The 19,445-nt window shown below is 34.6% G+C and overlaps 1 long non-coding RNA gene across 1 annotated transcript; it reads left to right on the plus strand.

Annotated features, from left to right (window-relative positions):
• The first annotated feature begins 13,992 nt into the window (after nucleotides 1-13,992).
• LOC133180040 (uncharacterized) lies at nucleotides 13,993-18,175 on the plus strand. Its single transcript, XR_009720251.1, has 3 exons — nucleotides 13,993-14,319; nucleotides 16,090-16,207; nucleotides 17,235-18,175. It is a non-coding gene; the product is annotated as an uncharacterized LOC133180040 (long non-coding RNA).
• The last annotated feature ends 1,270 nt before the right edge of the window (nucleotides 18,176-19,445 follow it).

The following is a 19,445-nucleotide window of genomic DNA, read 5'->3' on the forward strand; positions in this document are numbered from 1 at the left end:
CCTGTATGGCAAAAAGAAAAGGAAATTCAAAAAGTTAAAGCAGAAAGAAGAATTCCGTATCCAGAAGCGAAAAAATTGGTCAATATGTATAGCGTACCTAAGCCTAATAAGCCCTCATATTCAACAGTTTTAAAAGCATCCTCAAAAAAGGATATGTCTACTCAGGTATGTGAGAATGATATTTCTCAACAGACCACAACATCTAAGGTTTCTCCGTCATCTAATGACAAATCTAAATCCACTACAACACCTGCTTCTGCAGGCCCTGCAGCCGCGGCTGCGCAAGAATCTGCAGCTATAGCTACACCAAAGCCCGCAGCTGCGGGCTCATCAAAATCGTCTGGGAGACGAAACAAATCTCCCTCTAAAAAGTACAAAAGCAGACGAGCGATCGGTTGCCCAAAGGGGCACAAGATCCCGTCGCTCTTCATAATAAATTTGGAGTCTTCGAGGAAATGGACGTAACACCATGCCATTCTTCCTCGCAAGTCCGAAGTACATCACCTAATAAAAATAAAGGGAGGATATCCCCCATTACACATAGCAAATAAAAATGAATCATCCTACATTTATACAATGGAATTGCCGAGGTTTTAGAGTCAACTTTAACGAATTATCTTTACTAATTCAGGACCATTGCCTGGTAGCTTTATGTTTACAAGAAACACATTTGAAAGAAACTGATAAGATAAGTATTAAAAACTATAGTATGTATAACCATTATGCTCTGACTGAAAGAGCATCGGGTGGTACGTCTATAGCAGTCAATAATAATTACATTCATAGCCAACTTGTTTTAAAAACTAATCTTCAGGCAGTAGCTGTTCGCGTTTCTCTCGATAAAACAATTACCCTTTGTTCCGTAAACGTTCCCCCAAACTATCAGTTACAATCTTTAGAACTTACAGAATTATTTCAACAACAACCTACTCCATTTCTGATTGTTGGTGACTTTAATGCCCATAATCCGCTATGGGGTAGTGACAAAATCACAGATAAAGGGAAAAAAATAGAAGGTGCAGTATCACAACATAATCTTTGTATACTTAATGACGGCTCGAACACTTACCTACATCCGGGCAATGGTTCAAAGTCTTCCATAGATATCACTTTAGTAGATCCTTCTTTACTCTTAGATTTTAACTGGTCAGTACATGACGATTTATGCGGGAGTGATCATTTCCCTATTATCGTTGAAGTGAATAATCCCCCTGAAAATAGTTATGTTCAAAACTGGAAACTAAACAAGGCTGATTGGATGAAATTTGAATACTTATGCTTACAAGATCTTTCGGCTGAGAAGTTTGAAAACCATCCTGATCCTATTAACAAAATACTGAAATACTATTAAACACAGCAAATAAATGTATACCTAAAACGTCGGCAAATTCTACTAAAACTAAAAAACCATGGCTTACAGAAGAATGCAATGATGCTATTAAAGCTTGCAAAAAAGCAGAAAAACTATTTAATAGATTACCAACATCAATGAATTTAAGCAATTTTCGCATATTTAGAGCAAAAGCTCGTAGAACAACGAGAATCTTGGAAAAAGTTTGTTTCCAGCCTTAATACGCATACTCCGATAAATAAGGTTTGGAACGCAATATGAAAAATAAAAGGAAAGGGTCCTCAAAGATATCAACATCTTAATATTGGAAATAAAATTATTACGAATAAAACAGAAATAACTAATGAAATAGCTAATACAATTTCTAAAAATTCTTCCACAAAGAACATGAGCCCTACATTTATTCCCTATAAAAATTCACATGAAAAGGAAACCTAAGATTTTACATCTGAAAACCGGGAATGTTACAATCAACCATTTACTTTAAATGAACTGCAAAAGTTTTTAGATAAATCTCATGATAGTGCGGTAGGACCGGACCAAATACATTATCAAATAATTAAACATCTCCCTAAAAACAGTAAAGAATGTCTCTTGCACATTTTTAATTCTATCTGGGCACGAGGTCTTTTTCCACCTTCCTGGACGCAAGCAACAATTATTCCTATTCCAAAACCTGGAAAGGACCACACTGATCCTAATAATTACCGACCAATTGCTTTAACAAGCTGCTTATGTAAGACCATGGAAAGGATGATCAGTGAACGCTTAATATGGTTTCTTGAAACCAATAACATTTTAACTAATATACAATGTGGTTTTAGAAAAAACCGAAGTACTATTGACCAGTTAGTAAGACTGGAAACGTATATTCGAGATGCCTTTATTAAAACGGAGCATGTCGTATCTGTATTTTTTGACTTAGAAAAAGCATGTGATACCACATAGAGATATGGCATCTTGAAAGACCTCTACAGTATGGGCCTTAAAGGACACTTGCCCAATTTTATAAAGAATTTTGAATGATAGACATTTTAAAGTACGCTTGGGGTCTACATATTCGGACAATTTGAACAGGAAATGGGTGTGCCACAAGGAAGTATTTTATCTGTCACATTATTTAGCATAAAAATTAACAGTGTAGCAGAAGTGCTTAAAAACGATATGCATGGAAGTCTATATGTCGATGATTTTGTTCTTTGTTTTAAATCCAAAAGTATGAATTATATTGAGCGAAAATTACAGCTTTGTCTAAACAAAATTCAAAATTGGGTTGATAAAAATTGATTTAAGTTCTCAAAAAGTAAAACCGCTTGCATTTCTGCTCTAAACGGAAAGCACATGATGAACCACATTTGCTTCTAGATAGAATACCTATAAAAGTAGTAAAAGAGATAAAATTTTTAGGTATTATCTTTGACAGTAAACTCTCTTTTATCTCGCATATTAAAATGCTTAAAGAAAAATGTACAAAGGCATTAGATGTATTAAAAGTTATTGCCAATACAAAATGGGGGGCGGATAAAAATACTCTTTTAAAACTCTATCGTTCTTTAGTTAGATCTAAATTAGACTATGGTTGCATTGTATATGGTTCTGCAAGAACTTCATACATGAAAGCTCTTGACGCAGTCCATCATCAGGGCCTTTGACTGTGCTTAGGAGCTTTTCGAACTTCTCCTGTAAATAGTCTATACGTTGAAGCAAATGAGCCACCGCTGGACTTAAGAAGAATCAAATTTACCTTACAGTATATTCTCAAATTGAAGGCAAATATTAATAATCCTGCTCACGATTGTGTTTTTCATCCGCAGTACGAAAACTTATATGATAAAAGTAAAACATGTATAAAACCTATTGGTCTAAGATCTAGAAAACATATCGGGGATACTGATTTACCTTTGGACATTATAAAACCTACATATTTCTCTGAAATACCGCCATGGAAATTAATTAAACCAAATGTAGACACATCTTTAACTGAATTTAAGAAATCAGAAACCAATTCTCTTGTTTTTAAACAGAAATTAGCCGGAAAAAAAAAACAATCTAAAAATTCTACAGTCGAAATTTATACAGATGGTTCTAAAGACAAAAATAAAGTAGCAGCGGCTGCAGCATCTTCGCTAGCCAAGGGTTTCCGATCCGAAATCTACTCTACAACCCTTGGCAGATTTAGTCCTATCAAACGGGAACTTTAATTGCGCCGCCTATCGCCGTAATTGAGTTAAGTCCCTTGAAGCTCTTTAATATTTGTCCAATGAAAATAGCTGTAACATACGTAAATCAATATGACGTTTGAAACAATATGGCGACCTACATGCAATTTGATGTGGAATATAACCCAGCAACCTCATACAGCTGTTGGCACACCTCAAAAGTGGTAGAAAATATCGTTCGTCGTGATTTTTTGTCAGGAGTTTGACAACACTTTCTACATGTTTCCGTATCAATTATTATCAATAAGCCGTGACATTTGATTGGCTTAAATTGATGCACCTAAAATGCGGAACACGGACTTATGTGGTCCTTTCAATAATTCTTGAAAACATATATAATCAAAAGAAAAAAATTCAAATTAATTACACCCTTGTTTTTTTTAGCATATATCACGTCCTAACTTTCATCCCTTGTAAATAATACTCTTCTTTTGCATAAAACACGAACAGACTTTAATTCAGCCGAAAATCGTCGATTAGTAAAAACCTTGCGTAGACTGGGACTTCGCAGCCAATCAAATTCGTTTGCGCGAGTTCTAAATTTTTCAGCCAAATCTGCCAAGGGTTGTAGAGTAGATTTCGGATCGGAAACCCTTGGCTAGCGAAGATGCGGCTGCAGTGAATAAAAATAATGTTTTTTCTTTAAGGCTTCCAAATGAAGCTACAATATTTACAGCAGAGGCAAAAGCTATTCAGCTTGCATTTGAATATATTAAATCTTCTAATGACAACTCTTGCAATATTTTCGGACTCGCTTTCTTGCTTGCAATCTATACAAAATATGAATATCGATCAACCATACATTTTAGATATATTAATTCAGTTCTATCATTTCACTCAACAAGGTAAAGTAGCTGACTTTTGTTGGATTCCAAGTCATATTGGCATCATTGGAAACACTAAGGCTGATAGTGCTGCAAAATTGGCACTTCAGTACGAAATTACCATTTTTAAAATTCCTTATACTGACCTAAAATATATTGTGAAACTTTATGTAAATTCTCTTTGGCAGATATATTGGGAATTTTGTGATACAAGTAAACTATATGCAATAGAAAACAAAGTTAACATATCATCTAACTTCGGCCTGAAACGTCAGGACGAAGTGATTATTTCAAGAATACGTGTAGGTCAATCTAAAATAACACATGCATAATTATTAAATCGAGAACTTCAGCCAGAATGTATATCCTGTGACTGTCCGCTTACTATAAATCATATTCTTTTAGAATGTTCTGATTTTTCGCCTATTCGAAGTAGATTTTTCAATAATGTACGAACGATGCGTGAACTGTTTACAAATGTTAATACAATTTTAGGTTATTTACATGAAACTGATTTTTACAGTAAAATCTAAAGGTACACAATATAATTAATTTTTTGATAAACACAGGGTGAGTTTTATTTTAAACTTTAAATTATTTTTAAATTTTTAAGTCCGTCGGATGGGACGTTGAATGGTGCCCCTTGTCAAGGATTGCAACCCCCTTGGGACGCAAAAAATCGTTTTTCTGGTTTTCGGAAATGAGTAGGCTCACTGGGGGCCGCCAGAGAAACCAAAAATCTTTCACAACCGATCAGAATTAATGTTCCGCCGAAATATGGCTGAAATATTGCCGACTCGGCGTTAAACCCTAATCAATCAATCAATCCCGTCTGATTTTGGTCTAAAAGGTGTAGTTCGTGTTTTCTTCATATTTAATAAATCACAAATTTCCTTAAACAGTCCGGATTCAAAATTTGTTCCTTGGTCGGAATGAATTTCTTTAGGAATACCAAACACACTGATAAATCGATCAATGAGAAAAGATGTAACAGTTGCGGCTTCCTGATCAGGTAATGACACCACTTCAGTCCATTTAGTGAAATAATCCGCAATCACCAAAATGTAACGATTTCCTCTTTCGGTTTCATGTATAGGGCCCATTATGTCTTTTGCTATTCTTTCCAACGGAGCTCCTACAACGTACTTTTTCATTGGTCCTTGATAATGTCTCACAGGTCTTTTCCTTGCAGCACACACATCGCAGATTTTACACGTGTTGAATATCCTTCCTCATATTAATCCAGTAAAATCTACATTTCACTCTATCCAAAGTTTTGTTTGCGCCTAAATGTCCAGAAGTTCTAGAACTGTGTAACTCATTCATCACATATTTCTGTAATTCTTTAAGCAGGACTATTAACCATAAAACTTCCTTTCCACAATCTGACTCCCATGTTTTGTACAAAACGCTATCCTTCAGTGTTAGTGAATCATACCGGGCCCAGTAATGTTTCACTCTATTACACGAAGCTACATCAGCGGGCATGTCATTATTTGGACTTATAAAAAATATGTTTTTTGAACAAAGGAAAAAAAAAAGAAATGTCAGAATTGTGAAAATCTTACAGATGACTGACAAATGGATCACGGACAAATTCTGATCAGTAAAGCTTACTTGACTCTGAAGCAGGGGTGAATCAAAACATTTTTAAGATTTTACCTGATAAATTCCAACCCTCTTCATCCCTTACTGAAACTGATCCTGTACATCGGATTCAGTTTCTGCCATGATTGCCGGGAAAATATAGGGGATCTCTCCACCTTCAAAGAATCCCGAGAGCTGCGTTGAATTAACAAAGATCTTTAATAAAATGAAAGCAAGTAAGTGCTCCTACAAAATGACAATATTAATTATTTTTATAACGGACTCAACCCAACATTCTTCATTCATTTGAAAAAAAAAACATGATCAGATGACATTTGCTTTCTTTAAAAATCCTTCAATTTCTCCACAGAGATATTGTTCTGTTGTATCATTTTTGCAAACAAAAAGATTTTATATAAACCCGCAAAAAATTATATATTTTTGCAGCAACAACTAAACAACAATAATTGACCTTTATTGGTATCTGGAAGTTTGGGAATACTTACAGAGAACAATAGCTGCATAAAAATAGTAGCTTTTGGCAATAAATTCATCAACTACTCTTAGCTTCCGTGATCCGCTCTCCATCGTGATAAGCTTTGACTTTGTCTCTTTCAAGAAGAGGGAGAAAAATTCCTTTCTTGGTCCACCAAGATCAATGGCTTGTTCTCCATAGAAGACAACTTCTACGGGGAATCTGATGTTTGGTAGGGTTGCAATTTCGTCAATTGTATCTTCGAAGATGTTGACACGACTGACAAAAATGCCAGACGTCTCCCCCTCTACCACATCGTTCTCTGAGACGACATCTAATGGTCTCCCTTGAAGGAAGATATTTTGGTATGCTTGTAGAATTTTCGTTGGTTCGGCACTATTTTTTTTTCTAATATTAATTAAAAAAGAACCAGAATAATAGTATGGAAAAGGTAAAAAAAAAAAGTATTACGAACTGCAATTATACTATCTCTCTCTCTATGTGTGAGGGTATGTGTGTGTGAGAGAGAGAGAAAGAGTGTGTGTGTATGTGAATAACTTACATTGTCTTTAATGCGCTTGTTACAAGAGCGTACATAGTTTTGTCATTGTTGCTGTTCATAGATGCTCCGATATAACCATCTAACGACTCGTCATTGGAGTCTTCTGAAGCACTAGTACCAAACATAAGGAATATATATATATATATATATATATATATATATATATATATATATATATATATAAAATATAATATTGTGAAATAAAAATTAATAACAAAAGTAATAATTAAAAATTGTCAAATTTTCGGGACGATCTGTGCCTTGCTTAGGACAAAGAAAAAAGTTAAAAAGTCATAAAAACAAAGAAAAAACCCCAAAAAACAACTAGCACTACTACTTAACTACTAAACAAAAGATATTTGTAGTGTTACATGTTTAATTTGAAGTTTCTTATCAGTTGTTGAGAAAAAAATCCGGAGCGCTGGGAAATGCGTCCGGTCTATCGCCACTCGGGTGTACTCTGGTGAAGTGCGATTTACATAATTGAACGAATTGATTATCGATAATTAATTCTGACCATGTAGTAAATCGTACACTGTAAATCGTACACTGACTGTATATACATATACTATTATACTTAAAAAGTAAAAATCCAAAAATATTTACTGCAAGCGCTTTCGCCATGTTCGGCTCTTCAGGCAGTTATACACATTTGTATATAACATTTGTATAACTGCCTGAAGAGACGAACATGGCGAAAGTTTAACAGTTAAAGTATTATTCATCTAGTAAATTTATTTAATAACTACGGCTTCTCCCATACAAAGCCAGGCTGTGAAGGTAATTTTGAGCAGGTGCATAGTTTTTAGCTCACCTGAGCCGAAGGCTCAAGTGAGCTTTTCTGATCACATTTTGTCTGTAGTCTGTCTGTCCGTCCGTCTGTCTGTAAACTTTTCACATTTTCGACTTCTTCTCAAGAACCACTGGGTCAATTTCAACCAAACTTGCCACAAAGTATCCTTGGGTGAAGGGGATTCATGTTTGTTCAAATGAAGGGCCACGTCCTCTTTCAAGGGGAGATAATAAAGAATTAGTGAAAAATTAATAGCATCTTTTAAAAATCTTCTTCTCAAGAACCACAAAGCCAGGGAAGATGAAACTCATGTGGAAGCATCCTCAGGTAGTGTAGATTCAATTTTGTTCAAATCATGACCCCCGGGGGTAGGGCGGGGCCACAATGGAGGATCAAAGTTTTACATAGAAATATATGGGGAAAAACCTTTAAAAATCTTCTCCTCAAGTACAGCAAAGCCATGATGAGTCATATTTATATGGAAGCATCCTCAGGTAGTGTAGATTCAAGTTTGTTCAAATCATGACCCCCGGGGGTAGGGCGGGGCCACAATGGAGGATCAAAGTTTTACATAGAAATATATGGGAAAAATCTTGAAAAATCTTCTTCTCAAGAACAGCAAAGCCATGATGAGTCATGTTTATATGGAAGCATCCTCAGGTAGTGTAGATTCAAGTTTGTTCAAATCATGACCCCCGGGGGTAGGGCGGGGCCACAATGGAGGATCAAAGTTTTACATAGAAATATATGGGAAAACCTTTAAAAATCTTCTCCTCAAGAACAGCAAAGCCATGATTGGTCATATTTATATGGAAGCATCCTCAGGTAGTGTAGATTCAAGTCTGTTCAAATCATGACCCCTGGGGGTAGGGCGGGGCCACAATGGAGGATCAAAGTTTTACATAGAAATATATAGGAAAAATCTTTAAAAATATTCTTCTCAATAACAGCAAAGCCCTAATTGATCATATTGATATGGAAGCATTCTAAGGTAGTGTAGATTTAAGTATGTCCAAATCATGACCCCTGGGGGTAGGGTGGGGCCCCAAAGGAGGATAAAAGTTTTGCATAGAGATATATAGGAAAAATCTTTAAAAATCTTCTTCTCAAGAACAGCAAAGCCCTGATTGATCATATTTATGTGCAAGTATACTCAGGTAGTGTAGATTCAAGTTTGTTCAAATGTCGCCCCCCTGGGGTTGGGTGGGGCCACAATGGAGGATCAAAGTCTGAAATAGAAATATATAGGAAGATTTCTTCTGATGAAGAACTGCAAAGCCATGATTAGTCATTTTGATATGGCGCCATAACTGGAGAGGACCCCTAAACGCACCCGGTTTCTCGGGATCGAAATAAAGTGAACTTAAATATTCTTGGAGTTCTTCAGATAGAGGCATTTTTTTTTATCTTAGCTGGTTTCCAAAAATTGACAACACAACAACACTGTTTCCTTTAGATCGCACAGTACGCTCCACATTTCGGGGGATAAAGAGAGATCTCGCTTCCCCTTTTTGATTTTAACATAATACCGATGTTTTCTTTTAGATACGGTCACTAAATGAGTCGCATTGATATGGCACTTTATTTTACGTTTTCCTTTCCAATTGACATTCACATTCTCTCTGATACCACACATTGAGTCGTGATTCATTTTCCACCCTATATAAACTTAATTTATACAAAAAACGATAAAGAACAGGTGTTAACATGGATCCCAACGACTTTGCTTTTAAGGTACCTTTCTGTGGTAAAACGCGATTTACATTACGAATCTTAAAAAATATTGACAAAGGGATTCTCTCAAAACCAATTAAAAAGATTGTGTATGCATATTCTCAATGGCAGCCTACGTTTCAAGAAATACGAAACTACAACCCAGCTATCATTTTTTATGAGGGACTCCCTTCCAAAGAGGATATGGCGGAATGGGCGGGGAGCGGTGAATTATTACTCATTCTAGACGATCTAGTATACAGGGTCATCCAGTCCTTTGATTATATGGAACTCTTTACCATTCATGTACATCATATGAATATATCGGTCATATTTGTTTCCACAGGGCAAGTACAGTCGAGTCATTTCTTTAATTTGTCAATATCTCGTACTTTTCAAAAATCCGAGAGATAGCTTTCAAGTGAAATACCTTGGGACTCAGCTTTACCCTAACAGAACGCCATATTTTCTCGATGCGTATGAAAAAGCGACGCAAAAACCATAGTCTTATTTATTGGTGGATCTGACCGTAAGTGGACAAAGAGATTATGCGCTGCGAACAGGGATATTTCCAGGTGACCTATTAACAGTTTACATGAGAACAAAGACATGAATGACCGTCTTCGTCGTAATTGGGCTTTTTTTTAATTTGTTAGCTACAGTACCCGCATCGTTATTCTTTACAATTCTATCGTGTCCTATCGTGCGTTTATCCTATCGTATCGTGCGTGTATCCTATCATATCGTGCGTGTATCCTATCGTATCGTGTTTTCCGTTTATCAGGTTTTGCGTTTATCGTGAAGATCGTTTATCAGGTTCTATCGTGTATCGTGTTTTGCGTTTATCGTGTGCATTCGGAAACCCTCGCTTTTTATCTTTACCTTGAGAAGAAACACCCGAGGTATCCCGAGTTCATTTTTCGTTTTGTTAATTTATTAAGGATTAATTTAACTGTTGAACAGAAACACAAATTAATACTCTAACTCTGGTATATTTGTATTCGTGACCTGTGTGTATATACATATGAATTCTCGGAAATAGCGGATAGGGCAATCCGAATAGTGGCGGAAGAAGGCGAATTAAAAAATTTTGCTCAATTTCTTCATAACTATTAATTCTTCATATTTGCAGTGTTCGACATTTTTTTTTTGTCCTGAAAGGAAAAAAATACAAATCAAATAACGCTCAATATCGAGTCGCTAAGCGAAGTACGAAACTACGGGCACTAAAGATTGCTGGTACTTCGGATAAAATCGGCAGCCTTTTGTTCATTTTCCCGCCAAACAGTCAAGATGTCATCAAGTAAGAAAATCAAACTTGCGGTTTTATTCAGAATGTATCATCGGTAAGAACAAGTCGGACAAACAACAGATACTTTAATGCAACTGTGCAAGTCCAACGAGATACTTTTAGCAAGGTTGCTTGTTTTGATGTGGGAAGCATTCAACCTTGGTGGAAGCGAGTAACGCAAGAACGCCGCTCAAACTTAGTGATGTGCATTGTACCCAGCCGCATTTACTCATCTAAAACAGAGGTGCTTATGAATTACAAGACAAGGGTAGAAGTTTGCAGAGAATTATCTTTTACATATCAGAAATCAACAACGGATGAGGACTCGGCTGCCAATGTTACAACCTAATTAAAATTAGATGTTCCGAATCTGCTACCGCTTCTCAAACATCTAACAACATCCCATTTGGGGGTTACGTCAGAGCGACCTTTCGATTATGAATAAATAAAAATTTTGGCCAGTCAGATTCAAGCTTCTGTATACAATTCTAAAATTAGTTCCACGGCTAAATCTTAACATTATTGATGCTCAGTAGACTGTCTTATGTTGAATTAAAGTAATTTTGGTATAAATTAAACGTATTGTCCGCCAATCTGGCATTCTTACCTGAATAACGCAAACGTAAATGCACAAACTATACGTCTGTAAATAATATATCCCGCACGTCACATTCATATTTATACAGTACGGTCTTTACCATGCATACTTTGTTTACTACGAAACCCCTCGGGCGTTTAGGTTGGAAGTACAGAAGGAAACGCATCCGAACTATAAGCCAAGATTTCGGAGATGGCGATTTCATCGGGTAATCGAAATGTCGCTCTGACGTGACCCCGATGTTTGAGAAGCGGTAGCGAATTCTGAACATCTCATTTTAATTAGATTGTTAGGGTCCAGTGCATTCAGCTTGTAAAACAGTTGTCATCATCCATTTATCTCGTCCCTTGTCTACAGAGTCTACTTCCATTACATGAAAAATTAGAAGAAGCTGGCTACTCTTGTGAAAGAGTATTTGCCCCATGCACTGCAGAACAAACAAGCAATTACTCCTCAAGGATTCCTGAAGTTCCTGATGGTTGAAGTGAAGAATCCCAATTTCATCTACATGGCGACTATGTCAATGACTTATCTACAAGTCCGCATTGGTCTCCGAGTGCATTAATTATAGTTGAGACGCCAAAGTAACTTTCTGTAGAGTTTTATTTTCTATCTCTCAAAAATGTAGAAATTACAACTTTTTTTTCGAAAAAATTGAAAGAAAAAAATCACCCCGAGAGCAATGTGAAGTCTTTAAATTTTAAATCACACTTGGGATAGATATAAAACTTCACGGAGTTGTAGTCAAGAACCAACAGGAACTTTCTAAAGTGTTTTATTGTCCTTCTCTCTCTGTCTCCAAAAAAAAAAAGAATTATGAATTTTATCGGCAAACATTAAAGGAGACATCAATAGTGTCTACATTTAAAGAGAATTGAACTTAATCTTGTCTCAGTTATTTCTTCACTCATCGTTAAAAGCATTCAATTCAGATATGATATGAAATTATAATATTCATGTAGCGTTCTTTTCTTTCTCTATTACATGTGATATTAATACCATTCTTAGTTTAAAAATCTTTAGTGTAATGCCCCCACAAGACAATCAGGAAAAGGCAAAGGGGATAAAACTGATAACATGGAAAAAGTGCAAGATAACGCAGGTCAACCTCAAGGAATCCAATCAGGTGATGAATGGGTTCTAATTAAAAAAGATCTACAAGAGATTAAAGATCAACTAAAAAGCACAATAAAACAGACGACATTAAATCGTTAGTCACCAGCATTGTAAAAGAATTGCTCGAAGAGCACAAAAGAGAAGCAGAAAAGAAAGAACTCTTTTATAAAGAAAAAATAGAAGAAAAAAAAACTGAGTGACAGCGTAGACAAACAAACACTTGATAATGAGACGCTCCGAGAAAAATTATGCGAAAACAAAAAAAAAAAAAAACAAAAAAAAAAACTCGCGAGCAAGAAACCAAAGTCCAAGAAGTAGAAGAACTGGCCTCTTTTGCAACAGTTAAGGCAAATTATAACGAACAAGATAGGCCGTTAAAACAATGTGAAAATATATGGAGTCAAAGAAAATAAAAACGAAAATACTTTGCAGGTTGCAAAAGAAATATTGAAAGTTAAGGGAAATGTGGACATCGACGATAATGATATTATTGCTATTCATCGCATACCGGGTAAACAAAAGGCCCCAAGACCTATCCTAATAAATTTTAAAAATGCAGACAGAAAAGCGAAAGTTATGGGTCAAAAGTCAAAGAGTCGGAGGGCATTATGAGGGTTAGGAGATGATGTGACAAGGGAAAACAGCGAACTCATCGCCAAACTTATTGAACATCCAGAGATTACATCAGCCTGGTATTTCAATGGTTCTGTGTATGCCAGTGTGGATGGAAAACGCATGAAGTTTGACATTTTAGACGACATTGATTATAGATTGAAGAACCGGAATTCTCGTGACTAACCGCTATGAACTCCGCATTTATAACTCTCTTCACGATTCCGATTTCGACAGTGAAACGAAAGACATGCCAATGATGCTACTCAAGCCACTTGACTTTTGAAAGTAAATTTTATCTGTTACACAGTTAATCTATTTTCATTTCTCATTCATGTCTGTGTTATTCTCTCCTTACTTTCCTTCTTCTGTCTCTCTTTTTCTCTATCTGATTTGCAGCCTGTTCCCAAAATCCCGTTGGATCCGTTTATTTATGTCTGTTTTTATACAAATACCCGATGGTTAAAATAATATCAGTCAATTGTCAAGGTCTTGGTGATATCGCAAAACGCAGAGATGTTTTTAACTACCTTAAGGGTTTGGTTTTGTGTGCAGCCAAGTGAAACTCGTACGAAATAAAAATCTCAATATTTTAATAAATACTTCTTGCTTACTCTTGAAAACTGACCTATGACACCTTCCATTGGAAAGCTGTCTTGATATGTATGCAGTTTAATTGTCACTTGCAGTGTCATGCAGCAATAATGTGCATATTGCACTTGCAGGACTGCACAGCTACAGGTCTAACAAAACAATAACATGACATTTGTTGTATATGTGCAGATAGTTGAACGTCATGGGTACAACTATTTGTTTCGTTCCTAACAATACTGTGCGTACTTTTTCCATAACTGTCTGTTTTTCATCAACTAGGCATGTCCGCCATGCGAAATCTGGGGGCTGCCATTCCGGTATTGAAACCAACTGACTATTTCTGTAATCTGATGTCTCTAGTACCTCGATTACACAAAGCAATTAGAGAGATATTTCGTTAAACATCTCCAGCTATTAGAATGTTTCGATCTAAATGTTTAATATTGTTTATTATAAAAGTAACATCGATGTTTACGTCATATCAGGGAATGCTCCGTCTTCGATTTTACAATGGACAGATAAATTAATACGCGCCCAGTTTTAGCAGTTCCGACTGAATTTAACGTCTGTTATTTCTTTTGCAGGTAAGGCTGTTAATTACCTTTTATCAAATAAGCATATTAATCCTACAAATGTAGGACAATGTCATATAATATTGAAAAATATTGCACGAAAATTAAGAACTATAATCACTCAGCGTAGTTTATTTCTGAGGTCTGTCATGCGATATTCGGCTAAAGTGAAAGTAGGAGCTGGTAAGTCGATTTGTTGTGTTTATTGTGAATTATGAGCCTTATCTCAGAAATACGATATAACTCCTAGTATCAGTATTACATTTTGAGTATGACAACGCCTGCGATCTAATGCACATCAATTTTAAAAAAGGTTAAACGTTATACAAAGGATCTGAGAATTTCCACGTGTTTCTTGCAGACCACAATTTGGTAGCGGGCAATATTTAAGGTTCCTCTAATAAATGTTACTATGTTTCAAAATACTAAAAGTATTCGTCATTGTATAAAAATATAGTTCAGTCAAAAACAGGGTTTCAAATATTATGAGTAGAGTAAAGAACTGAATTTTGTTTTCATTAATGAGCGATTTTTGTGTAAGATCCTTCATTGAGCCTCAGACACACCAAGTTAAATGTCCAATGACGGCTAAGTGAAGTGGCTCTACGTAGTACACATATATGGTAAATCAGATGTGTTATTTGTAAATCAAAATTTTGATATTCAAATTTTATTGCTTTTTTGTTTTACTTTTTGTAAAAGAGATGCAAGTATTATTGATTATTTATATAAATAATTTTCACATAAGTTTGTACTATGTATACAAACCATCATTTTGGACTTGGTCCTTCTGATTTGCAGATTAGTGCAGTATATGTAGTTCTCATGGGGAAAAATAAATTAAACGATAAAAATTTTCAAGGATGTCAACTTAATTTGCTTATTGCTTGATATGTAAATTGTTCAATGTTCATCAAATGAAGAGACTGCAGCAAAATTGAAAAATAGGTTTTTTTAAAGATGAAAATTGCATAAAGTATTAATAATTAATATTCTCTACTTGAAATGGTTAAGATTGAAAACTTGAATTTCTGCAACGGCATTGGTTTCATCAAAAAGGGAGTATAATAAGGGGGTCTTACCTGATCTTAAGTTACCATTGAGCATGCAGAATCAAATGCTACCAAGCATGTTTATTTTTAATTGAATGTTCATTTTATGAAAGTTTTTCATATGCTCAATTAGACTTAGGTTGTTGGTTGCACTTGTAAGGAAGAGATAAGGTGCTGGGGGTGGGGTGGGGGGTAAACCTTGGTATTGATCCATAAATACCATAATATTCTTGTAGAAACCTCTAAGATTTTTTCTATAAAATTGAAAAAAAAATGAATGTACATGTAGCCACCACTTTATCTCAAAGGTTATTATTATTTTTTTTTTTTTTGGAGGACCTGCATTTTAATGGTACAGGCAAACCTTGTTACATTGTATTTCTATCCTGATGGGACCAATAAAAAAAATTAAGAAATCTGGTATAGTTTGACACACTTGAGGTTAAAATGCTTAAAGAAAAAAAAATGCAAGAGACTTTAAATGAAATATGAAGATAACAAACAATAATCAAATTCAAATTCACATAATTTTGAGAGATGGAAGCAAAACTCTATTCTTATAATGTCTCATAGAACAAAAGTTTTAACGGACACAGTTTCAGGAAATAAATACCATTCAGTTAAAACACTGACACCCTTCAACATGTTCAACAAAGATTAATATTAATATCTAGATTTAAAAGAATTGTTTTGAACTTTTTTTCTAAAATTTATTATAACATGTTTACAGAATGCCTTGTTTCACAAAAAAGAACACTGTTCAGATATTTTCTCTGGACTGTCAATTTCTGCATTTCATAATCATGTGATACCTGTGTTGGAGCCCTCCCAAAAACCTCCCCTGTAAGGTGAGTTTTATATCCCATTGAAATGATTCTGTCAATTTAATAGACATGTGTATAAGGGTATAAGGTAGATGTTATAATCACAGTGAGCTGACTAGTCATTTCATTTTGTATGATTGGATTCAGATGTTATTCTATGTGTACAGAATGAAAGAATGTACAATTTTTATGATGAGAAATATATATGCGGTTGGATGAAAAGAAAGATTTTGTTTGAGTGAATGTTGTGTATGTGTCCATCACATTGTCTCAAGCCATGGTTGGAGTCCGCCTACAGCTCTCTCCTACCCGAGGCTGCTTGAGCGAATTAAGTATCGTTATCATGAATAATCAAACCTTATGTGTGATGTCACGTTATAACCCAATAAAAGTAATTGTTTATATTGCAGTTGACTTTAACGATAAAAAAACAAATGTTAGGTAAACAGTGACTGAAAAAAGAAGTCACATCAGAGGTTATTTTTAAATAATTGAAAACTTCAATCTCTTTTGGAAGGAACTGTTTCTGATCATCTTCTTGTAGCTTACTAACACACATGTCATCATATCAGGTTTTTAAAATTCTGCCATCAAATCCTTACCTTGTCATTTAACCTTCAGATTTTGTACTTGTTTGCTTTATTTAATTATGATCTTATATGCTTGTCTCATCTACTTCCCAAGGCAAGATGACATGACCATCACTTGGGTTTACCTTAATTGATCTTATTTACGGTTGATCTCTTTGTATACAGATTAGACTCATATATCTCTATATGGATTAAACTACTCTGATCTACACTAATTGTAAATTAAAATAAGATATATTCAGTCCAACAATCAGTGTTAACCAACATTTACAATGTGACCATCATTGCTGAGGGATGTGTAGCCTTTGACCCTGAAATTTACATGTCTGTCTTTGCATGCTTTTTACTTAGTCATGATGTAAAGATTTAACTTTCAATTCAAGTTCCCTCTTTGAGAGTGATCAACAGTATTGTTTTTTTTAGTGGTATATTATAAATTATTTATATTTAATATTTTACAGATTTCAAAGTTAAGGAGATCATTCAAATGACAGAGGTTTTGGTCCATCTTGGTTTGTCTCAACAGTTAATCTTTTGGAAAGCAGTGCTGGAGAAAATATCAGCAACATGTGAAGACTGTGATTTAGTTTCATATGATATGACTAAAGAAAGTTAATATTTTTGATTCCATGGTTGTATGAACAAATGCTTTGAACTTTCCAAACATCATTGAAAAAGAACATATGATGACCAAATAAAAATACATATTTGAACTTTCCACGAGTTTACAATAAAGAACATTTTGGGATCTTGATGCAGGATATTATTGTGTTTAGTGTTTTAGTGTTTTATATAATTTATTCATATTGTTTAGTGCATTAAGGACATACGCAACGTACCTTACCTACTGATACTTTTTCGAGATATTCTTAATTTAAGATTATAGTGCTATCAGATGTTCGTAGACAAAAAATCAGCATGCATTACCTGGGGTTTTGAAAAGATATCAATTGATGAAAATTCTTGTATAATTCAAAGAAAAATATACAAAAATTACTAAACATATATTCTAGATGTTTTGTTTATCCAAACTTGTTTTAGAAGAAGTGTACAATAACATATATAGACATTAAAATTTAGCACACAGTTCCTTTAAGTATTGGAACTCTTCAACTCCAAGGAAAAAGACAATAAAGTTCAAACTATGTTGCGTATGTCCTTAAATGCAAAAAAATGTTTTAAAGTCACTCTTGTGAAACCCATGCTAAGAACACAGGTCTCAAATATCTTAGAGAGTTATATTAGAGTTATATTGTTAGAATTGAAGCTTATTTATAAAATTATACCTTATATCTTTAAAGAAAGTTTCACAAAAAATAGTCAAACTTGCATATACTGGTTAACATGTTAAAAGAAATATAATATCCTGGAAGTGATTAAGAATAAAAAAAAAGTTCATTTATCATCCTTTTCTTTTGTTCTTCTTGGTGACTTTTTTACAATAATCAAAGACATTTACATTTTAGCTCATCTGAGCAGAGGCTCTGTTGAACTTTTCTGATCAAAGAGTCTCTGGTGTCTGTCCATCTGTCATCCATAAAAATTAAACCCTAAAATAGGGGTATCAAAGTTTGACATGGGAATAGATAGGAAAAAATTGTCCTTTAATGAACAACAAGGTAATGATTTACTCATAATGTATGCAAGCATCCTCAAGAAGTGAAGATTCAAGTTGGTCAAAATAATTGGCCTGACTTATTATTATAATAATATTAAAATATTCCCTATTTGTATTTTTTTCATTTTTTTTCTTCAAATAAATCTGAGATCAGATTTTACATATAAATTGGTAAATGCATGTATAAATGTGAAAAAAAAAACTTTAGAAAACATATAAGCCATGTTAGCCATATTGATAATGAAATATCCTCATGTTGTGGAATCAGTTTTGGATTAGACAAGGCCTTATGGCCCAGGGTGGGGCCACAATATTAGCTCAGATTTGTTTTTATGAGAATTAAGGGGGATAAGAATGTCTTAGAAATCTGAAGAACACCAAGGTGACTCAAGTGAATGTTGTGGGCCAGGCCTCTTATTTAAATTGCCCACTTCCATTATCCCTGCAGATTTTTAACATCTTATTTGGCATACTTTTTAAGGAGAAAATCATTTTTCTAACATTAATTTCCCTGTGTTTTGTACACACCATAGAGTAATATTTTAGATACATCTGGGCTTTCATATAAAGTGCTATTTTTAGATCAAAAGTGAGTCTCTTTAATTCTATTTTTAACACATTGCCATGTGGTTGGGACTACTTTCATGGCTAACATTTTCTTGTTTAACTAACAAGTATGCATTTAAAGAAATGTACCTATTGTAGTGAGTTTACATTTAAATCAAAGGTTCTTCACAAATAGTTGTAGCCACTTATTTGTTTTAACTATTTCATATTTTTTTTGGATTTTTTGGTGCACTACTAAAACCTGTGGCTGCGCAGTCCTGCAGGTGTATTGTGCACTTCATAGCTGCAAACTGCTGCAAGTGTCAATTAAGCTGCATATACCCAGAGATTGTTTTCATTATGAAGATGACATGGACCAGTTTTCAAGTGTTAGCAAGGCTTAATTTTTGAGATATTAAGGTTTTTATTTTTAGTGAGTCTCACTTGGCTGCACACAAAACCAAACCCTTAAGTCTTTAAAGTGTAATATGTATTGTTTGCAAGATAC

Source organism: Saccostrea echinata, unplaced genomic scaffold, assembly GCF_033153115.1.
Source record: "Saccostrea echinata isolate AGI-Se365-2 ecotype Australia unplaced genomic scaffold, CSIRO_AGI_Sech_v1 ptg000005l, whole genome shotgun sequence".
Taxonomy (NCBI): domain Eukaryota; kingdom Metazoa; phylum Mollusca; class Bivalvia; order Ostreida; family Ostreidae; genus Saccostrea; species Saccostrea echinata.